This window comes from Pinus tabuliformis, chromosome Q (genome assembly GCF_031772625.1).
Source record: "Pinus tabuliformis cultivar Carrire ecotype Pingquan chromosome Q, CPIR1, whole genome shotgun sequence".
Taxonomy (NCBI): Eukaryota; Viridiplantae; Streptophyta; class Pinopsida; order Pinales; family Pinaceae; genus Pinus; species Pinus tabuliformis.
The window spans coordinates 678525666-678546976 of NC_142296.1; positions in this window are offsets into that span (position 1 = coordinate 678525666).

Sequence of the window (21311 nt, forward strand, 5' to 3'; positions counted from 1 at the left end):
ACAAAAGTCCACGCGACATCATGCGATAACCGTTAGATCTAGCAAGGCATATCAACGGTGGATATTTGACCTAGTGAGTGCACGATAGCTATCAATCAGACAAGGAAGATCGACAGTGGGGATTTAAAGTGCATAAATTCAGCGTTGAAAATGAATTGGGTGGTGATTGGTCGGGTTTTGTTGTGTAAGGCAATCTACAGGTAAAAATCGATTACAATGTGAATTAACAGCTTCTGCTCAGGCATTTCATGCTCAAGGAGAATGGGCATATGAGTGAGGTATTAGACAGAGGGTGAAGGAACAGATGACCAAGAAATGAATGAATGACCATGAAATGAACCATATAGCTATATCAAACAAGAAAATCAATGCAAAACTGAAACTCTTTGTTTTTGGGGTTGCTACAGGGTTTCTTCCTCATGTCATGGTCCCAAAGGGAGGGGGTGAGGCTGAGACACCTATGGACAACCTTATGAATCTTCTCTTTGCTAACTTTCTAATTGAATGAAAGCATAAATGATCTATTCTGCACTATTGTAATGTGACTGCAACTATTTAAGCAAATGAATAGTTAAACAATAAACCTCTGCAATGCAAATGCAACTACTTAAGCAAATAAACAAGTAAACCTTGAAGCTATGCTAGTGCTATAATGGAAATGAACTACTTAAGAAAATGAACAGGAAACCATGAATGTGTACTACTACTGTAATGAAAATTCATCTAATTAAGCAAATGAATAGAAAATAGGAATCTATGCTAGCATAACAATACAATAAAGAGGAGCTTTGGCTGCTAGGGTTGGGCCCTAACCCAAGAGCTTTAGCCCTCTAAGTTAACTCAGTGTTGGCTCAAAACAAAACTCATCTTCATTATAAATCAAAAATTGTTACAAGACTTACAGCTTGAAAACAAAGTAAAGTTCTACAGTGAGAAGTCTGAATTCTTCCTAACTCTTGGTAGCTAAAAAAACAAAGGTCCCAGGCCTCTCTACTTATACATCTAAAGTCTCCAACAACTTCCCTCAAAATTAGGGAGGCACATCTTGTAGCTTTTAACGCCATACAGAAATTACCTACATACGAATTCTAAAACACATAAAATAAACAATGCGAGAGCATAACACATAAAACACATATACATAGAGATTTTCCCATGGATCCCAAAATCGGGACTACCAGCTTGATTTTTCATTATGTTACTTTAAATGTTATAATAGATATTTATACATGCGGAAGAATCCAATACCATGGACTGAAAACCATTGCGTCCAAAACCATGGACTGAAAACCATCGTGTCCAAAACCATGTGCGAAAATCATGCAAAAAACCATAACTAGGTCTGTCGAACCTAACATAGGGTCCAAAACCAAAATTTTCCACGGCGCTACCCTAGACCCCATAGAGTAGGGTTACTTGCACCCCTCAAACCCCCTGTGACTCCCCCTACTATGCATTCGAAGCAACGAAGGGGGGGCTCTACCCCCCTCCTAACCCATTGGTTAACTACATGGGCTAGTCATGGAAAGAATATAACAAAACCCAACACAGCTCCCAATTCAATCATAAACTCATGCTTTCCCTTTCACTAGCTCAGTTGCCTTCTAGTAGGGAGGCTTGGCTCCCAACTCAAGATAAACTCGTACTTTCACTTGCTTGGCTTGCTTCTAGTACACATGATTTGTCTTGTTTGCACCTTCACTTGCTTGGCTACCTTCTAGAAGGGGGGATGTTTGTACTTTCAGCTGATGGAGGTATATTCGGATGGAGGGGCAGTAAATGAGGAGGATTTACCTCTTGTAACACCTCTCCCTTGTCCCATTTGAGTTTTTACCAAGGTATTTACCATAGTTCCTTGCTTTTATCTTTTATCCCTGCATTTTCCTTTATTTTATCCTTTATTCCTTCATTACATGCACATTAGACCAAAAGGCAAAATATCCAACTCTACTCATCTCATAAACAAAATATAATCAAAAGTATGCAATAAGTTGTGAGAATAGTTGGTTTGACTAAGCTAGGAGGTGAATTAAGGTGAATTAAGGCCCATATAATTACTCAATGATGAGGCTCATCATCACACCCTTACTGAAAGTGTTGCTCATCCTCTGAGCAACTTATTGGCTTTGGTAGCCTCTCTGACATCGCATGCTTCTGTTGTGGTCGCTACTTCTTGTTTATGGAAGCCTTCTTTCCTTTCTCACTTCTTTCCACTGATATTCTCTAATCTTCAAGCTATGTGCCAGTTCTTTCCATCTCCTTATGCAAGCATGTATATTATCAATTCTTAGCAACCTAAACATGTCCCCAAAATGTGAAATTGCTTGCCCTTAAGCAGCAAGATATCAGGGTGCTAGCTAATGATTATTTACAATTAGATTATGGGTGTTGATTAGGGCAATGGGATTTCATTGTTCAACTGCTTCTTTGTCCCTGAAGCCACTTAGCTCTTTTTTTTCTTGATGCTCTTTCTTGTTCTGAAATGTAGAGGGGTTTGTCTCCTTCTTTTCCTTTTTTTCTTGACTGGTGTACAGAGAGTAGTGATGGTAACTGCTATCTTCTACTCGGGGACCTCTGGAGACACCCTAGGTGACTCCTCCTTGTGTTATTCCCCTTCTATTTCAATGCCTTCTTCCTCTCTTATGTTTCAACATCATCCTCTGTATTAGTTCCTTATTCATCTATCTCATCCCCATCTAGCTTTGTATCTTCTTTTCTTGTTTTGCCTCCTCCTTACTGACAAAAGGACTAACATCATAGATGAGGGTTTTGATGTTATCCTCTACTGGTAAGTCTCGGAAGACTGACCATGTTATAGGGATCTTGAGGTTTTGGAGGGCATCCTCAATGATGATTCTGGTCAACCCATGGTGAACTAACTGTTGGGAATTTCTTGTCTTTTCTTTGCTTCTAGAGTCCCGGAGTGATTGCATCAAAAAATAGGGTATGCTGAGTTTTTCATGAACTGGTGTTTCTACCCGAAATCTTAATTCTCCGAGCTCTCTAAAATGGTAGCCGTAAACAACACTGTATCTACCCTCACATGAGATATACTTGATGAGAATATTTCTTGTGAGGTTTGAGGAGGAAATGAGAAAATTCTTTGAAAAAAAAACATAGTTTCCTGTGTATGTAATCCACTAGCTTTCTAGAGGAAACTGGTCATCTTTTTACTTACAAACCAACTACCTCTTAACCTTTACAAATTTTAATCAAATGATGCATATGAGTGAGTGAGTAGGATAGTTACCTATGGCCTTAATGCCACGCTGCAGTTGTTAAAGATCAAAGGTGTTGTTGATGGTCATTCTTCCTCCTCCTTTGTTGTCTATTAATGGTTTCTTGACTACAGATCTAATGTTGTTTCTATTGTTGTATGGTCATATTTCTTCCTCCTCTGTTGTATTTTGATGGTGTCTATGACTGTAGATCTGATGTTGCTGAATGGAAAGGCGGAGTAGGAGTGTGTGTGGATGCAGGGATGCTGGTAATGGATGAGGTGAGGGGTTATATCATGTCTAGAATGAATTTGGGGGATCTAACCAATCTACCAGTCAGGGGATCCTGTCGAAAACACAATTTTCACCTAAACTGGAGCAATGAAGTGAAAAATAATGGAATTTATGGAGGGATGCATGGTAAGGAGTGGAGGAGATGAACATATGTGAGGCAGGGCTCCCTTTGGATTTTCTCTTTGCTACATGATTTTCTTTCTCATCGTCCTGCAAATAACAATTATGTTTTTTTATTTTTTTATTATTATTATATAGATATATATATATATATATATATATATATATCTATATATCTATATATATATATATATATATATATATATATATATATATATATATATATATATATATATTCTTTTTCTTTTAAACACCTAGGCGCCTCAAGGAAGGTTTTCACCCAGGGATCTTCTTTTTCTTTCAATTTTTCTCATCCTTGGGCTGCCTCATGGAGGTTTTCAACCCAAACATGGGACTTAGGCACCTCATTGACATTTTCACCTAAATCCTTATTCTCTTTTCTTTGTTTCCCAGTGACCTAATGAGGGAGGAGTTGAAACTTGCTCCACCATCATCACTATCTTATTGATACTGTCAATGAACTCTTGCTTAGATAAAGGCCTCTTGTACATTGTCAATTTGTGTCCATTAACTAGTAATGGAATGGCTTCTTCACCTATAGTTCTGATCTACACTGAACCATTGTCATGTCATCTTTCCACCACATAAGGTCCAAGCCATATTGTCCTTAGATTTCCCTTGAAGTATTTATACATGGATTCATATAACAATGCCCAGTCTCCTTCTTGAATTGCTTCCCCTTAATATGCTTGTCATGCTAGATTTTCCTTTGAAGCTTAACTATCTTTGTATGGAGGAGGGCCTGCATTATGAATTCATCCAAGCCATTCAAATGGAACAATATTTCTTTCTGTGCATGAATGAGATCCAAATCTAGTTGGGATTCCATCCTCAATGTATTATGTTCAAATTCAATGGACAACAAAGCTTTTTTCCCATAGACTAGCTCATATGGTGTAAATCCAGTGGTGGTTTTCCATGTCGTATTATAGGCCCAAGTGCCCTCAACTAGTCTTTCTGCCCAATCATTTCTATTGTTGTTCACCACCTTGGTTAGGATGTTCTCCAGTGCTCTGTTGGTCACCTCCACTTGCCCATTAGCTCATGGATGATAAGGAGTGGAGGTCCTATGCTTGATTTTGTGATGCTTGAGCAGTTCTTCAATCACACTGGAGGTAAACTAGTTGCCTTGGTCTATGAATAGCTCTCTAGGTTACCCAAATTTGTAGAATATATTCTCCCTTAGGAACTAAACCATCTTATCTTTTGTTGCTGCCTTAATTGCCTTGGTTTTAGCCCACTTAGTCAAGTAATTAGTGCACACAATAATGTGTTGTTTTTTCTTTGAAGGAGGATTGATCGGCCCAATGAAGTCCATGCCCCACTTGTCAAATGGCTCGAAAGTAACTTGAGGTTGTTGGGGAATTTCATCTCTTGGAATATCCTTTCTCATCCTCTGGCACTGATCACACTCACTAATGTACTTTTTCACATCCTAATGAAGAGTAGGCCAATAATAGCCTGCTTGGAGCACTTTGAATGTTGTCCTATTTGCTGCAACATGATCTCCACAAGGCCCATCATGACAGGTCAGAAGGATGTCAAAAACCTCCTATTCCCTGACACACCTTCTCAAGATCTGATTTGGGCCAAGTTTGAATAGATTACCCCCAATCAAGGTGAAGGGGGAACTTTTCCTGATTATCTTGCTCTATTCTCTGGAGGGCGGGTTTGGTGGGAACAATGCTGATACCAAATAGTTTTCTATATCAACAAACCATAGAGAGAGAACTGAAATAGAAAATAAATGCTCATATGATAACTAATTATCAACCATTGCTTCTTAACCTACAGGCAGATTCATCCTTGATAGAAAGTCAACACCAACATTCTCCTTACCAGGCTTATCAACAATAGTTAGATCAAACTGTTGTAATAAAAGTAACCATCTTATGATTCTAGCATTTACATATGGTTTGTTCATTAAATATTCAATTGCATCATGATCAGTATGCACAAATGTCTGATAGCTTGTAATGTAATGCCTAAGCTTTTCCAATTAATGCACAATAGCTAGGAGTTCTTTTTCGGTCACAGTATAATTTAACTCAGCCTCTAATAGGTTTTTACTGGTAAAATAGATGGCATAGGGCAATTTATCCTCTACCTGACCTAAGACGGTTCCTATGGCTTTGTGTTAAGAATCAGAATGAATATGAAAAGGGAGGGCCTAGTTTGGGCCTCTTAGAATTGGTGCAGTGGTTAACTTTCCCTTTATAATGTCTAAGGCCTCTTGAAAGCTCTTTGACCATATAAATTCAGAATCTCTGGCTAGCAACCCAAACAAAGGAGAGGCCAACTTGTTGAAGTCCTTTATGAACCTTCTGTAGTATCGAGCTAACCCTAAGAAACTCATGACATCTCTTTAATTTTGTGGAGGTGGTACCCTTTGGATGATGGCTATTTTGTTTGGGTCCACCTGCAGTCCTTACTGAGATATGGAATGACCTAGCACCGTCCCTTCAGTCATTAAGAATTCACATTTTTCTAGACTAAGAGACATGTTCATTTCAATGCATTTGTTTAATACTTTGCATAGGTTAGTTAGGGCTTCTTGAAAATCACAGCCATAAGGTGTAAAATCATCCATATAGATCTCTACAACATCATGTACTAATTCAGCAAAAATACTCAACATTGCTATCTGGAAAGTGGCAGGAACATTGGATAAGCCAAAAGGAAGGACCCTATAGGCAAAAGTACCACAAGGACAGGTGAATGTGGTTTTATCCTGGTCTTCTGGGTAGCTTTGGATTTGGTTGTACCCACTGAATCAATCTAGGAAAGAAAAGAACTTCTTCCCTGCCAGGCTATCTAGCACTTGGTTAATGAAGGGTAGGGAAAAATGATCCTTCTTTGTGGCTTTGTTAAAATCCCTATAATCAACATAAATCCTCCACTTACCATTCTTCATGGGAACTAACACTAAAGGAGAGACCCACTCACTCTTGGAGATAGGGTAAATGAACCCTCCATCTAATAGTTTTTATAGTTCTTATTTGACTATGTCTTTAAGGGCCAGATTCATTCTCCTTTGTGGTTTCTTAACTGGCTTGCAACCTTCCTTGATGTATATGTGGTGTATACACACTGAGGGGTGTACTCCCTTGATTTCCTTGTTGCTCCAAGCGAAGGCTTCCAGGGTTTCTTTCAACAGATTGCATTGTTTTTCCTCTTCAAGAGGAGATAAAGATGGGTTTATTTTCAAAGATTTATCTGGGAAAAATTATATGGTTTTGACTCGGAGTGGGTTGGAATTGGCCAAGCATAAGTCAATTCGATGATTGTTCAATGTTTCCTTTACTTATTCGTCTAATGGTAATGAACTAGGAGTTGGAATTTGGAGCAGGTGTTCAATTAAGTCATCCTCCTCTTGTTGTACTCCCCCTATGATTTCTTCCAAAGCATAAAGTTGGGCATAATAAATCTCATATACTTCCTTCTCCTCCAACCATAAAGGTAAATCATGTTGTAGGGAGGGTTGAGCAGGAGGGTATAAGACTAACTGTTTGGACATATGCCCATTCTTGATGGCCATATTCCCAACTCTGCAGCTAATGTAGGCATCAGTTATGGCCAACCATGGCCTCCCAGGGATGAGAGGGTAACCAGTAAGCTTAGCCTTAGGCTGGAGAACTAGGAAATCTACAGGGTACTCCCAAGAGTCAATGGAGGCCATCACATCCTCCAATATTCCCTCAGGGGTGACTGTGGGATGGTCTACAAGTTGCAGAATTGTTGTGGTCTTTCTTAATGACCCTTGGAGGTTAAGCTTGAACATGGTGTCCTTGGTCATCACATTAATGGCAACCCCAAGATCAATCAGAGTGTGTGGGACAATGGTGCCATCGATGTGCACATCTAATACAGGGCTTCCAGGGTATAAGTATTTTGGACATATTACCTGCCCCAGCATTAAGTCAGATAACTGCCCAATAACATTAATGGTAGGGGCAACCCTTTTTCTTCTTCCTGGATGCTTGAATCACTTCTCCTTAATCAACTTATTGTAGATAGTAACATCTTTAATTTCCTGGAGAAGGGGCATATTTACACATAGATTCCTCAATTCTCCCAAAAGTTCAGTTTCTTTTGGGTAGGCTGGAGTGGTTGGGCTAATATTTCAGGAAAGGGTGGATTTTCTTTAAGGTTGCTTTCCTCTCTTTCTTCCTCAACCTCCCTATGTGGAGAGGGAGGTTGGTTATCTGGGAGAATTCTCCCAGATCTTAGGTTGATCTCCTGGATTTCTATAGCATAAGCTGGGTATGATGTCTCTCCACTATATCCTTGTTGAGCCTACCTATTGTTTGGGTTTGGATTTGGCTGGGTAGGCATTTGGGGTTTCTTAGGTGGAGCAGAGTGCAAGAGTTGTGGTTGGGTAGGTGGTGGAGGCAATAGGGTTGGAACATTGTTGAATTGTTGCCTCCACCCTTGGGGTGGGGCATTCCACTGATGTTGTGGCTAAATGTAAGGTTGAAATGACTGGCTAGCTGGCTAGGAATGATATTGAGGTGCATAGGACCAAGGAGGGGGTGTAGACCAGGAAGGATGAGCAGGGGGTCCCCAAGAAGGTATAGTTGTGGTTTGGTTGGGTTTGTAATATGCATGGGATGATCCTTGCATACCCTGCTAGTATGGTCTAGGCCCAAGAGGTCTCCTTTGGTTGATGTAGCAAAGCTACTCAATGACCCCTTCAACTCCTTGATATACAACTTTGAGTCCACATAAAGAAGGGAACTTGTCTGTGGAGTGGTTTTCTTCACAGACTGAGCAAATATCAATACAGTTCAATGGGCATTCACTCCTAAGATGCCTCCTATTGCATCTAGGACAAAAGATGGCCAAGGATCTCTCTGCTTCCTCTTTCTTCCTTTTGATATTCATGGTATCCAATTGCAAGGCAAGTATTTGTATCATCTCACTTTTGAATTCCTCCAACATATTTCCAATTTCACCCTTGATGGATGAGTTGGAAGATGATGTATTGGCCATATGTTGACTACTCCTACCCTTTTTCCTGGATTCTCTAGAATGGTTTCTAAAGATAGTCTTGGTATCCTCATAGGGTAGTTGGTAGATATCTCTTCCTGCTAACAAATGCAAGGTATCTAAAATATCCTCCCTTACTTATCTAAGAAGGACCAACTTCAGTGGCTCAAGGTCAAGTGTGCAGCTGGCCTTCTTGTAACTGAGCTAGAATCTTTCTTCATAGTCCTCTAAGGATTCATCCTAACCTATGGTCATCATAAAAATCTATTCTTTAGTGTCCTTTAGCCTACAATAGTCCATATATTTGTTGTTAAAGGCCTGTTGCATCTTAGCCCAAGTTATGATGCTATCTCTAGGTAAACCTATGAACCAACGCAATGCTGCATCCTTGAGGATAGATGGAACCAGTTTTAAATTTTTCTCATCCTCTGTATAGTCATAGGTTTGGAATATAACAAAAAACTCAAATAGGAAAGTGTTAGGGTCCTTTGTGGTCAAGCCATGGAAATGAAGTAGAGCAGAGGGGCTTATATTCTTCATTTTAGTGTCCCCATAGGTTTCCCTAATGGGGAAGGCACCCTCAATTCTCTCTCTATCTCTTCTCTCATCTTGGTTTTCAGCTATTGGTAAAGTAGGAATGGGTTCTTCCTCTTTTTCTTGCCCTATAGGTTCTTCAAATATGCCAGGTTGCTCACCTAATGGTTCTTCCAATTCACAGTCAATGAAGAACAGAGAAGGTTGATAGTTGGATGCAGTGGGGGTATTTGGCAAGAATTTTCCTGAATTATCCCTATTCCTATGAGGCATGAAAGGAAATGTTTTTGGGTTGGTTTTTATAAGATTTTATTTAAAGTTGAAAAGTACTCTGCAAAAGGGAAATTGCTAATTAAATGAAAAAATACTAAGACAATGGGAACTACTTGTAGAATGAAATTGCTAATTGAATGGAAATACTTCTGATAGAAAGAAAACTATTAGTAGAACAAAATTTCTTAATTGAATGAAAAACTACTAACAAAAGGGAAACTACAAGATGAATTGAAATTGCTAATTGCAGAATGGAAAGGAAAGTATATAAATGACAATTGAAATAAAGAAACTATATTACTTTTGCAGAAATAAACTGATGGAAGAAAATTGAAGACTAGAAGTAGAAGAAAAGAAAGTTAGAGACTAGAAATAGAATAAGGAGCAGTAATTCACATCCTACACTGACACCTCCCCTAACGACGCTAAGAATGCTGCAACTCCCAGGGCTACCAAGGCTACCAGCTTTATATGTGATGAGCCTAGGTATTACAGCAAGAATGCTACAACTCCCGGGGCTACCAGCTTTACTTATCAACTCGGGGTTCGTACACAATTGGATGTGAAAGTGCTATATGCACAAGTAGAAGTGAAGGTACTACTTTTTGTCACTACTCATCTGGAAAGGGACCCCAGGCATTCCAAGCCAGACTTCTTTAGGGTCAAAAGAAGCTTGATTTTGAGGGAAGAAGAGAAAATCTATTCTAAGGGAGAGCCACTCTACTGCAGTAATGAAGAAAACAACTTGTAATTCTATCTCACACCAGACCCTCACTAACCATCTAAACAACTATGTGAAGAAGAATTGCTAAAACACCACTAATCTAATGTTGCTATATAAGTTGCAGAAGTAAAAAACACCAAAACTAGACTAAGGGGTAAGCAGAGGAAACTAAGCTAAGTCCTTGTTTAAGCAAAAGAGTAGTAGGAGATCAAAATTGGTAAAAAGAGGATGGAAGGGAGCAACAACGCATAAGAATCGTTGGATCAGTTGGGTGAAAGGCAAACGAATGGCTAAGATCAGATCAGAGGAGGGTATGTAGGTAGACGGGCGAACAGGGTTAACTAACAAGATGGACAGCTGAGATTATATCCCAAAGGCTAAGTGAAGAGATGGACGGACATGATTAATTGGTAGATGGATGATGAAGATTAGATCATAGGCAAAAGAAACGTGTGGAAATGGTAGCGGGTTTGTAGAGGTGGTAAGTTGTATTTCGCGTTCCCTAAAAACCATACGTTGTATTTTCAAATTTCACGTGATTAGCCTTACTGAGCGACACGTAGCATGAGAAAACCAATTTTCTCACATTATCTCGGGTAGATAATGGTTGGATAGAAATCGGCATGATATGCCATGATAGCCATCGAATCTGGCTAGGCAGATCAACGGTGGAGGTGGGCCAAGCTAGTTTGCAAGCTGGTGATGCGATGGTCATTAAATCAGGAGGCAGATCGATGGTGGATATTGGAGTGCATAAAGGAATGTACGGAAATGAGGGAGCGGGTTTAGAAGGTGGTAGGCTATATTTCAGATGCCCTCAAAGCTATAAGCTATTTTCTAAAATTTTACGTGATTAGCCTCCCCACACGACACGTAGCATAGGGAAACCACTCTTATCACGTGCCCTTGGCTAGATAATGATCAAACAGAAATCCATGCGATATCACGCGATAGCCATAGGATCTGGTGAGGTAGATCAACGATGGAGATTTGATCGAGCTAGTTGGTGGGTGGGTGTGTGATAGCCATTGGATCATACAAGGTAGATCGATAGTGGTGATTTAAAGTGCATAAAGTCAGCGTTGAAAATGAATTGGGTAGTGATTGGTCAAGTTTTGTTGTGTAAGGAAATCTACGAGTAAAATCTGACTACAACATGAATTAACATATTCCACTCAGGTGTTTCATGCTGAAGGAGAATGGGTGTATGCATGAGGTCTTAGACAGAGGGTGAAGGAACAAATGACCAGGAAATGAATGAATGACCATGAAATGAACCATGTAATTGCATCAAACAACAAAATCCATGAAAAACTGAAACTTTGTGTTTTTGGGGTTGCTGCAGGGTTTCTTCCTCACGTCATGGTCCCAGAGGGAGGAGGTGAGGCTGAGACACCTATGGAAAACCTTATGAATCTTCTCTTTTCTAACCTGCTAATTGAATGAAATCATAAATGATCTACTTTTCACTACTGTAATGCAACTACAACTATTTAAGAAAATGAACAGTTAAACAATAAACCTCTGTAATGCAAATGTAACTACTTAAGAAAATAAACAACTAAACCATGGAGCTATGCTAGTGTTGTAATGGAAATGAAATAGTTGAGAAAATGAACAGGAAACCATGAATAATACTACTACTGTAATGAAAATGCATCTAATTAAGCAAATGAACAGAAAACAAGAATCTATGCTAGCATAACAATACAATAAAGAGGAGCTTTGGCTGCTAGGGTCGGGCCCTAACCTAAGAGCTTCAACCCTCTGAGTTAACTTAGTGCTGGCTCAAAACAAAACTCATCTTCATTATAAATCAAAAACTGTTACAAGACTTGCAGCTTGAAAACAAAGTAGAGTTCTATAGTGAGAAGTCCGAATTCTTCCTAACTCTTGGTAACTAAAAAAACTGAGGTCCTAAGCCTCTCTACTTATACATCTGAAGTCTCCAATGACTTCCTTCAAAATTAGGGAGGCACAACTCCCAATTCAATGATAAACTCATGCTTTCCCTTTCACTAGCTCGGCTGCCTTCTAGTAGGGAGGCTTGGCTCCCAACTCAAGATAAACTCGTACTTTCACTTGCTTGGCTGCCTTCTAGAAGGGGAGGTTGTTTGTACTTTCAGCTGATGGAGGGATATTCGAATGGAGGGGCAGTAAATGAGGAGGATTTACCTCCTGTAATTCCTCTCCCTTGTCCCATTTGAGTTTTTACCAAGGTCTTTACCATAGTTCCTTTCTTTTATCTTTTATCCCTGCATTTTACTTGCTTTTATCCTTTATTCCTACATTACATGCACATTAGACCACAAAGAAAAATATCCAACTCTACTCATCTCATACAAAATATAATCAAAAGTACGCAATAAGTTGTGAGAATAGTTAGTTTGACTAAGCTAGGAGGTGAATTGAGGTCAATTAAGGCCAATATAATTACTCAATGATGAGGCTCATCAATAGTCATAGAGTATATGAAGAGTCATGAGGGTAGACGAACTGTCATGAAGGGGAATGTCAGGGGTCACCCCAACCTTTTCTATAAATAGTCCCTCGTAACTCATTGTATGGGTTTTGTTGAGCCAATATTCCAATAGGAGTATCTTAGAGAAAGCTCGGATAGGATTGTAATGAGCCTTGGGTTCTCCACTACGCAAAGCTAGTATATCTCTTTGGAGGAGCAGGATATTGTGGTTGTAACATTCCGCTGTCGAAACTAGTGGTTGGACATGGATGTGTTGGATGACTGGAACTTACACTTCTTAGTATAACATAGCCAACACGTTTCATGAATATGTTGTATTGTATTTCAGCTACCTTGAGTACTCTAAATGATATATGTATATGTTTGCTTACACATCCATGCGTAGCTATTTCTGTATATGTATGTATGAATCTTTTTGAAATGTGTTGTTGGTTTAACCATCACTTGGATTGCTAGCTAACTTTCCTTCGAGGTTGTCATGCATCTTTGCTCATGTGTTCCCTTCTTAACTCTATGCTATCATAGGTCTCCAAGTGGCGCACTCACCTCACCCTCCATGTGATAGAACTGCTCATGCACCTCCCTTGACTTACTACATATCTCACACCCTTGGTACCAATAGGGACATATTACTTGCCTCTATGTAAAACCACGATCAAGGCATTACCATACCACCCACTGCTAGGACTCCTACACCAAATAGTCAGATGTCTAGTTGGGACTTCTTACCGGGGAGATCCCTTGACATGTTGGCGAGTCCAACACCCTCAACATTTCTAGTGTTAGAAGGAGGGCCAAATGACAAGCTGTGTACTCTCATCCTGTTTTGAACCTTTGCACATCTATCATGTAATCTTTCACACTCAACACTCCACGATGTTTTCTGCGTGCCGAACATGTTACCATCATGAGGGAGTTCTTTTATTTCTTGTCTAGATACATGTATGATGCTTAAAGCGAAGTGGCCTAGCCTGATTTCTTACATGACTTCCTTTCCATGCTTCATGAGGAGGATGGATGTTCTGATGAACATGCGAGTCTACTGCTTGCATACACACTTCGAAAATCCCCACATTGGTGGTTGTGTAGCCTACTAGCTAACAGCATGCACTCACTTGAGCACTTATGTGGTCTCATTAAAGATAATTTCTATCATTTTGATCCAAAACATCTTGACCAAAAATTGTTACAACAACGGAAGGCTCCGCATGAATCGCCTATGAATTTTTGGCAGTGCTTTTGTGATTTTCAGTTTCAAGCTATGAAAAACCAGATTAAATTTCCTTATCTTTGGGATAGATTCATGTATTGTCTTAACAAATCAATCCATCCCAAGAAGAAGCTCAAGCTCAAGCCCTACTCATCATACTTCGGTGATGGAGTTGCGCAATCACAGATGGACACAGTTGCTGTCAAAAGTGATTGTTTTTCGTCCTCTCATTAAGCAACTCCACCATCACAGAATGATGTCGGAGAGCATGAACACACATTTATTGAACCATCACATCCTCCCGACATCGCTCCTTCTGATTTTCACGCAGCATTGGTTGTGAGTCCCATACCACATCACATTTATTTTGTACCTCAACCTCTGTCTTCATATTCTGATCATCCTTCGAATGACACTCTCTTGTGTTGTTCCATTTCAGTCTCTACACTTGTTTTGAATGACGATCAATCTATCGACAGAGTTGGTGTTGCATAACCAACATGTGCTATCATTTATGAAGAGTATGATGCAGAGCTTAAACATCCACAAGCAGCATAGAATCATTCTTGACTGTCCATACCTCCTCCGTTTTTTCCTAACATCCTCCACGATCATACCATCCCTAATTTTTGATGTGTAGCTCTATCCACAGATGCACCCACTGTTGATCATTCGTAGGACATGCCATATATTAGCCCATCATCCAAAAATGGATAGGGCCAATCATTCATCGAGAATCCACTTGATCTTTAATCTACTTTTTCCAAAAACACAGAGGGTGAAAATCCTTGCTTCTCATCTACCCCTCTGTGTGAATCATCAAACCATGAGGATGCCGACCAACATCTTGAGTTTTCTAATCTTGGTTGTCATGACCTCTTTACCTCATCATCTAATCATGATGCTTATTCACTCATTGTTAATCCATCTAAGCCACTGGTCTATGATGATCCATCTGTCAATGAAGTCGAAACCCTGCAAACTGTCAAGGCACTTGAGCCCAAGATGATGGTTATGTGAGCTCCTCGCTTTCCTGAGGTTGGTTTCACTTCTGATTAGGAAATTTTTCAAGCACTCAAGGTTCCTCATCCCTCATCTGTATGCACTCAATATCAATCTAACACTCATATTTTACTTCCTCCACTTGAACTACACAACCCCATCGCTCATGCATTGGAGGAATCTTACATAGCAAGCACACTTGTGCAACATAAGTGTTCTACCTTTCTCACGTTTTCTTGCATATCATGGTCACAGGAATGCGTACACTCAACATCTACACATAGTATAACACAACACCATGGAAAATTCATAGAGTGCATGTCATGCGCTTTCACTCATTTTTGTTCTAGGGCACTCGTAAGCTCAGAGTGCTTATGTATTGATTGTTTTATCTCTTACATCTATCGGCTCGCACAACTATGTTTTTCATGAACAATGCTTTCACCCACATAGGTCAACCAATGCACTGATGGCTGCATTGGAAGCGTCACTTCACTTGAGACAACCCATGCACTGTTAGCTTAGGAGTAGGAGTAGTGTTTGCTTTTCAATTGTTTGATTGCATGCACATTTGCTTCTTTCTTTGTGTTTCTGTTTTCTTGCTTGTGTGCTTGTTTACTCACTTTTCTTTTTCATTTGCATCTGCTTCTTGCTTTTCTTTTTGGTTTGTTCGATTGTTTATGTCTGTAGGTTAGTTTTGCGTGGACTGTGTCTAGATCTTGAAAAAATCTAGGTAAAGTACAAGAGGACTTGTATAGGCATCAACATCTGGTTATCTTTTGTCTGCTCTCTTATGTAAGAACTTGTTGTCTTCAGCCCATGATACCTCAGTGGAAAATACATATTGTGCGAAGTGAACCTTGGTGAAAACATAACGCTTGTGTGCTAACTAGTGTCACCTACTCTAGTCGATTATTTTTGGGTTAACCCTTGGTAGCTCAGTCAAGTAGAGTAAGGTGAGGGGGAAAACCTTAACAAGCACGTCAGAGGTATATAATAAAATACTTATCTGAAGTAAAATCCTCTTCTGCTCTCAATATGTTGGGATCCCTCTTTTGCCTATGAAATGAATAAGTGATATGCACAATTATGAAAATGACAATGAAAAAATCAAAAGTGAAAAAATTTCGAAAAAATGGGAAATGAATAAGGTGAAAGAAGAGAAAAGCTTCCTCTACAAAGAGGTGATGCAAGTAACTCCGTCGAGGTACTGACTAGGCCCGCTAGAAGTGGAGCGATGCTTTTGTTCCTGCGCTACTATGTCGGGGTACTATCTAGGGTTGCTGGGAGCGGAGCAACACTAGAGGTGAAACTAAGACTCAAACGATTATACTGGTTGTGCACTAACAGATCCCTCAAGCCCAATTGAAATAACTGTGTTGACTTGGATTGGAATGTGTGTTGACTGACCAAGAGCTTGGTAGATGCTACATCTTATAATCAAGCAAGTGTTGGAACCAAGATGAACTAAGAACTAAACAATACTTCTAGAGGTGTTAGACTTTATTTTCACAAACAAGGTCCATTCAGAGAGTTGGAGTTCTACCAGTGTGTTGCCAAGTGTTGTAGCAACTATAACCACCCTCCAAAATTTTTCCTTAGCTTCATTTTGGAGCCTCCCTACGAACCTCCCTCAGCAGCATGTCTTTCCTTATCAAGTACACAAGCTTCAGTGTTTTTCTAGCAAACTTCGAGCCTGTGCTTGATAGCTTGATTGCATTCCCCTCATAGGTTGTTTCTCCAGACTTGGTCCAGCTACAAGATGAGCAGCTACCTCAATAAATTGCTCAATTTTGGAGGGGAACCAACCCTCCCTCCATATATTGCGCAATCCTGTCTAGCAGCCTGTTGGGCTCCAAAATTGTGCAAATATGCTTGTCACCCTTCACTAGAAAAATTGCGCAATTCCTCCCAGAAGGACTTCTCAGCCCACAAATTATGAAATTATAGGTAGCAGTCAGCTACTTAGCCCATAAATGGCACAATCTTTTTGGGCAGCCATCCCAGCTCCCTCTCAGAAATGTGAAAATTTTCCACTCAACTGAGCAGGTTGTTGCCTCTTCCATTGAGTTGACTGGTTCCCGCCGGGATTGAGTAAAACTAATTTGCATGCACGGGCTGCTTCTCCCAAGGGAGCATGCAAAGGCATCCATTGATTCGGGGATCTATTTTTAGCAGCCGAAGGTTACGTGCAAGGATCATTTCAGAAACCTCCCACCAAGTGTCACTCTTCCTAGATTAGTGGCATGCGCGTCAGAACTTTGATTTTATCAAAACCCATGAACAGGATGTTACAGAGCTCATTCCTCACATCAAGCTTGTAACTCTCACATCCCAGATTTTATCTAGGAGTCGTCAGCACATTTAGCTCAACTTTTTTAGAGTAAGCCTACTTTTCATGTCTTCCGCAGTGTTTTTGTCACTTTTTTTGTTTTTCTTTGTGTGAATGTTGTCTACTAGATTTCAGTGAGTGCTTGATGTCATTTTGATGCATGTTAGCTTGTAGAAGCACCATTTCATCTTTCGTTCGCATCACACTACTATCGCATGGATGGCACTATTTTTGCATGGACAGTCGGCATTGCGATGCCTCGCTTCACACACATGCATGATTTCCTGTTTTTGAATCTTGCACGTGTTGTTTGCATGTATGATCAATCACTCTTATTTGCACTCATCTCATCAGGAATTCAGAATTCTCATGTTCTCAATCACCAGTTGGCCGATCTAGGCTGCCTTGGTTCAAACTGTGCCTTGCTCAGATAGCACCGTGCATTTCTAGAAGGGAAGGCTCTACCTCCCCTCTAGAAATTGCCTAAGTCAGGCCTAGCACTCACCTCCAGGCTTGCATTGTGTAATTCTTGCAGGTAGTGTCCTGCTAGCCTGAGAAACTATGTAATGCAATTTGCTGGTAGCATGTCACTACTGATTGAAATTATGCATTGTGTAGTTTTAGTCCTCAGTAGGTCAGGTTGGATTGTGCATTGACACTATTTTTGCACGGATAGTCAGCATTGTGATGCCTCACTTCACACACATGCATGCTTTCCTATTTTGGAATCTTGAACATGTTGCTTACATGTATGATCAATCGCTCTTATTTGCATTCATCTCATCATGCATTCAGACTTCTCCTATTCTCAGTTGCCCGTTGGCTGGTCTGGGCTGCCTTGGTCCAGATCGCGCCTTGCCCGGATATCACTATGCATTTCTGGAAGCGAAGGCTCTACCTTCCCTCTAGAAATTGTGCAAGTCAAGCCTAGCACTCACCTCTAGGCTTGCATTGTGCAATTCTTAAAGGCAGTGTCCTGCTGGCCCAAAAAACTGTGAAATGTAGTTTGCTGGTAGCATGTCACTACTAATTGAAATCATGCATTGTATAGTTTCAGTCATCAGTAGGCTAGGCTGGATTGTGCATTACATAGTTCTATTAGTTAATCAACCTCCTTACAACATGGACTATGCCTCACACAGTTTTGGAAGTCAGTCTCCCGACCTCCTGGCGGAAATTGTGCAACCTTCACGACCAACCACACAGGTATGTTGCAAGTGAGTCCTCAAGTTTGTTTTTGTTTTTGACTGACAGATTTCTTGCTATGAGTGTTTCTATGTCTCCAAGAATCACAGGTGTTCATCTGTCTCTCAACAACACAAGTACAATGGCCTTTAGGAGAAAATAGTCAAAGGACACCGTTGAGAGCACAATGGGGGTTGCATCCACGCAAGTGTCTATGAGCTTGCGTACCTATGAAGACTTCAAGTTGTTTGTATTCAAGGACATTGGGATAAGATGGTAGTAACAACACAGTGAGCAACACCATTAGTAGCAGTAGAAGGCAACACACCTGCATGCTGCAAGTGTAAGAGTAAGGTTTTGGACATCATAGAGGTGAAGCAAACCTGCAAGTTCAAAGTAGATCCACTCATGACAAAAGTAGCTTTGGAGATTGAGGCTATGAGGTGACAGTGTGACAAGACGACCACATGAGGACAAAGAAAGGAACAAAGAAGTAGTTACATGTGCTGAAGAAGCAACTCAAGGAAGAATAGGAGCTGCATAGACAAGAGAATGAGTTGTCGTAGGAACAAGTACAATAGGGGGCACAACATTCATAGATGGATGAAACTAAACCCACACAAGTTATAGATCCATCCCAACTGCTGGCACATAGTAGACAAGGTGAGAAGTGTTATTGATCACATGCAAGGGAATTCAGCAGCATGCATGTCATTGCATGCATGAATGCGATCCCACCCATTTGGCACACTCACTGAGGTGAAGACAAGAAGCAAGTATGAATGGAGTTGAACATGTACTTCTACAAATTTATGTGTGTGGCCACCAACACATGTTTGGAGATTAGTGCATACACTATGCATGAACGTGTTGCTGATTCGGTCACACCCAGGATGACCATGCGCATGCTATCAGACGAGTTGGACGAAGGAGCCATATCAGTGTACCCGGATGCAATGGAGGCAAGAGTCTACTTCAGTAAGATGTGCCCATTGAGTCCATGGATACCATCACAGACGACTAAGATTGGCATCAGTTCACCACCATTGACCATCACAAGGATGTCAAAGAGTTGGTATCACCACAATGGTCCTTGTGTTTGTGGTGTCTTGCATGGCTTTCTCAAGCCATTTTGTGTCACATGCATATATATGCATTTTAATGTAACATCTTGTGAAGTGGAGGTTCAAGTGTTGATAGTTGGATGTAACATTCATAGAGTAGATGAATTGTCACAAAGGGGAATGTCAAGGGCCACCCCACCATTCGCTATAAATAGTCCCTCATAACTCATTGTATGGGATTTGGTCAACCAAGCTTCCAATAGGAGTATCTTATAGAAAGCTTGGAAAATATTGTAACGAGCCTTGGCTTATCCACTGCACAAAGCTACTATATCCTTTTGGAGGAGTAGGTGGTTGTGGTTGTAATGTTACGCTGTCGGAACTAGTGGTTGGACATGGATGTATTGGATGACTGGAACTTACACTTCTTAATATAACCAAGCCAACACGTTTCATGCATATGTTGTATTGTATTTCAGTTATCTTAAGTACTCTAAATGATATATGTATATGTTTTCTTATGCATGCATGTGTAGCTATTTCTATGTATGTATGTATGGCTCTTTCTGAAATGTGTTGTTGGTTTAACCATCACTTTGGATTGCTAGCTAACTTGTCTTCCATGTTGTGATGCATCTTTTCTCATGTGTTCCCTTCTTAACTCCGTGCTATCATAGGTTTTGAAGGTGTGCACTCACCTCACGCTCCATGTGTTAGAACCGGTCATTCACATTCCTTGACTTACTGCATATGTCACACCCTTACTACCAATAGGGACATCTTACTTTCCTCTGTGCGAAACCATGGTCAAGGCGTTACCGTATGACCCACTATTGGGAATCCTACACTAAATGATTTGAGGCCTAGTTGGGACTTCTTACCGGGGAGATCCCTTGATATGTTGGTAGGTCCAACACCGTCAACACAGTGTGAAGTCATGTCTTGTCAAAGTTTCATCTCAAGATTCATATGTGTTATCATGTTTCCACATCATTTTTGGATGTCATTATGTAATTTTCAAGAAAATGAGAAATGTAAATGTGTGGAAGTCAAAGAGCCACATGTGGAATAAGAAAATTCACATGTAGACTAAAGAGTAACCAAGAAAAGTCTAAGAACATTGTATAAGTTCAAGGGCCACTTGGAAGTCCAAGAGTCATGATGGAAGCTCAAGAGTCATGAGGATATGAAAGGTCATCCCTCTTTTTATAAATACACCTTCATAATTCAAGCAAAGCGATTTTGGAGTCATAAACTTTAGATAGCTAGCCTTAGATTTTATATCTTGGCATGGGAGAGAAGATAATTCTTAGTAGAAGCAAGGAGTGGCTTAATTTTCCACGATTGGAGCTAGTGGCTAACCATTGTAACTGTGTACCTAAATTTCTGCCTAATAATTAGAAGCTCACTAATCCAACACATTTTTGTGCATGTATCATGAATATTATAAGACTATTCTTTAGATGTTTGAGGTATATATTTTGTTCATATGTACTAAGGAAATAGATCTACTTCATTGGCTTTAGTACTTATCTTGCTGAATGCATTTTGTATTTCCTTTAATGTTCGTTGTGTCTATGTGAACTATTTCACTAGATAACTAATGAATATTTCCTCTCTCGTGCCTCTCTTTAGATAGCACTATTACTTTCCTTCTAGAGAATCACTCTTACTTTCCTCTCATGAATGTATCCATTTACACATTGAAATTAATGTTCCACAGTGCCAACATACCTGCTGGTTTCAAAGGTTATGTGTATACTCTCTTTTCTTATTCATTGGAGCCACGGAAAACCTTAGATTTATGGTGGCTTGGTCGATACTCTAAAAGGGGCTCCTACTCAAAAGTATGTGAGGTCTAAT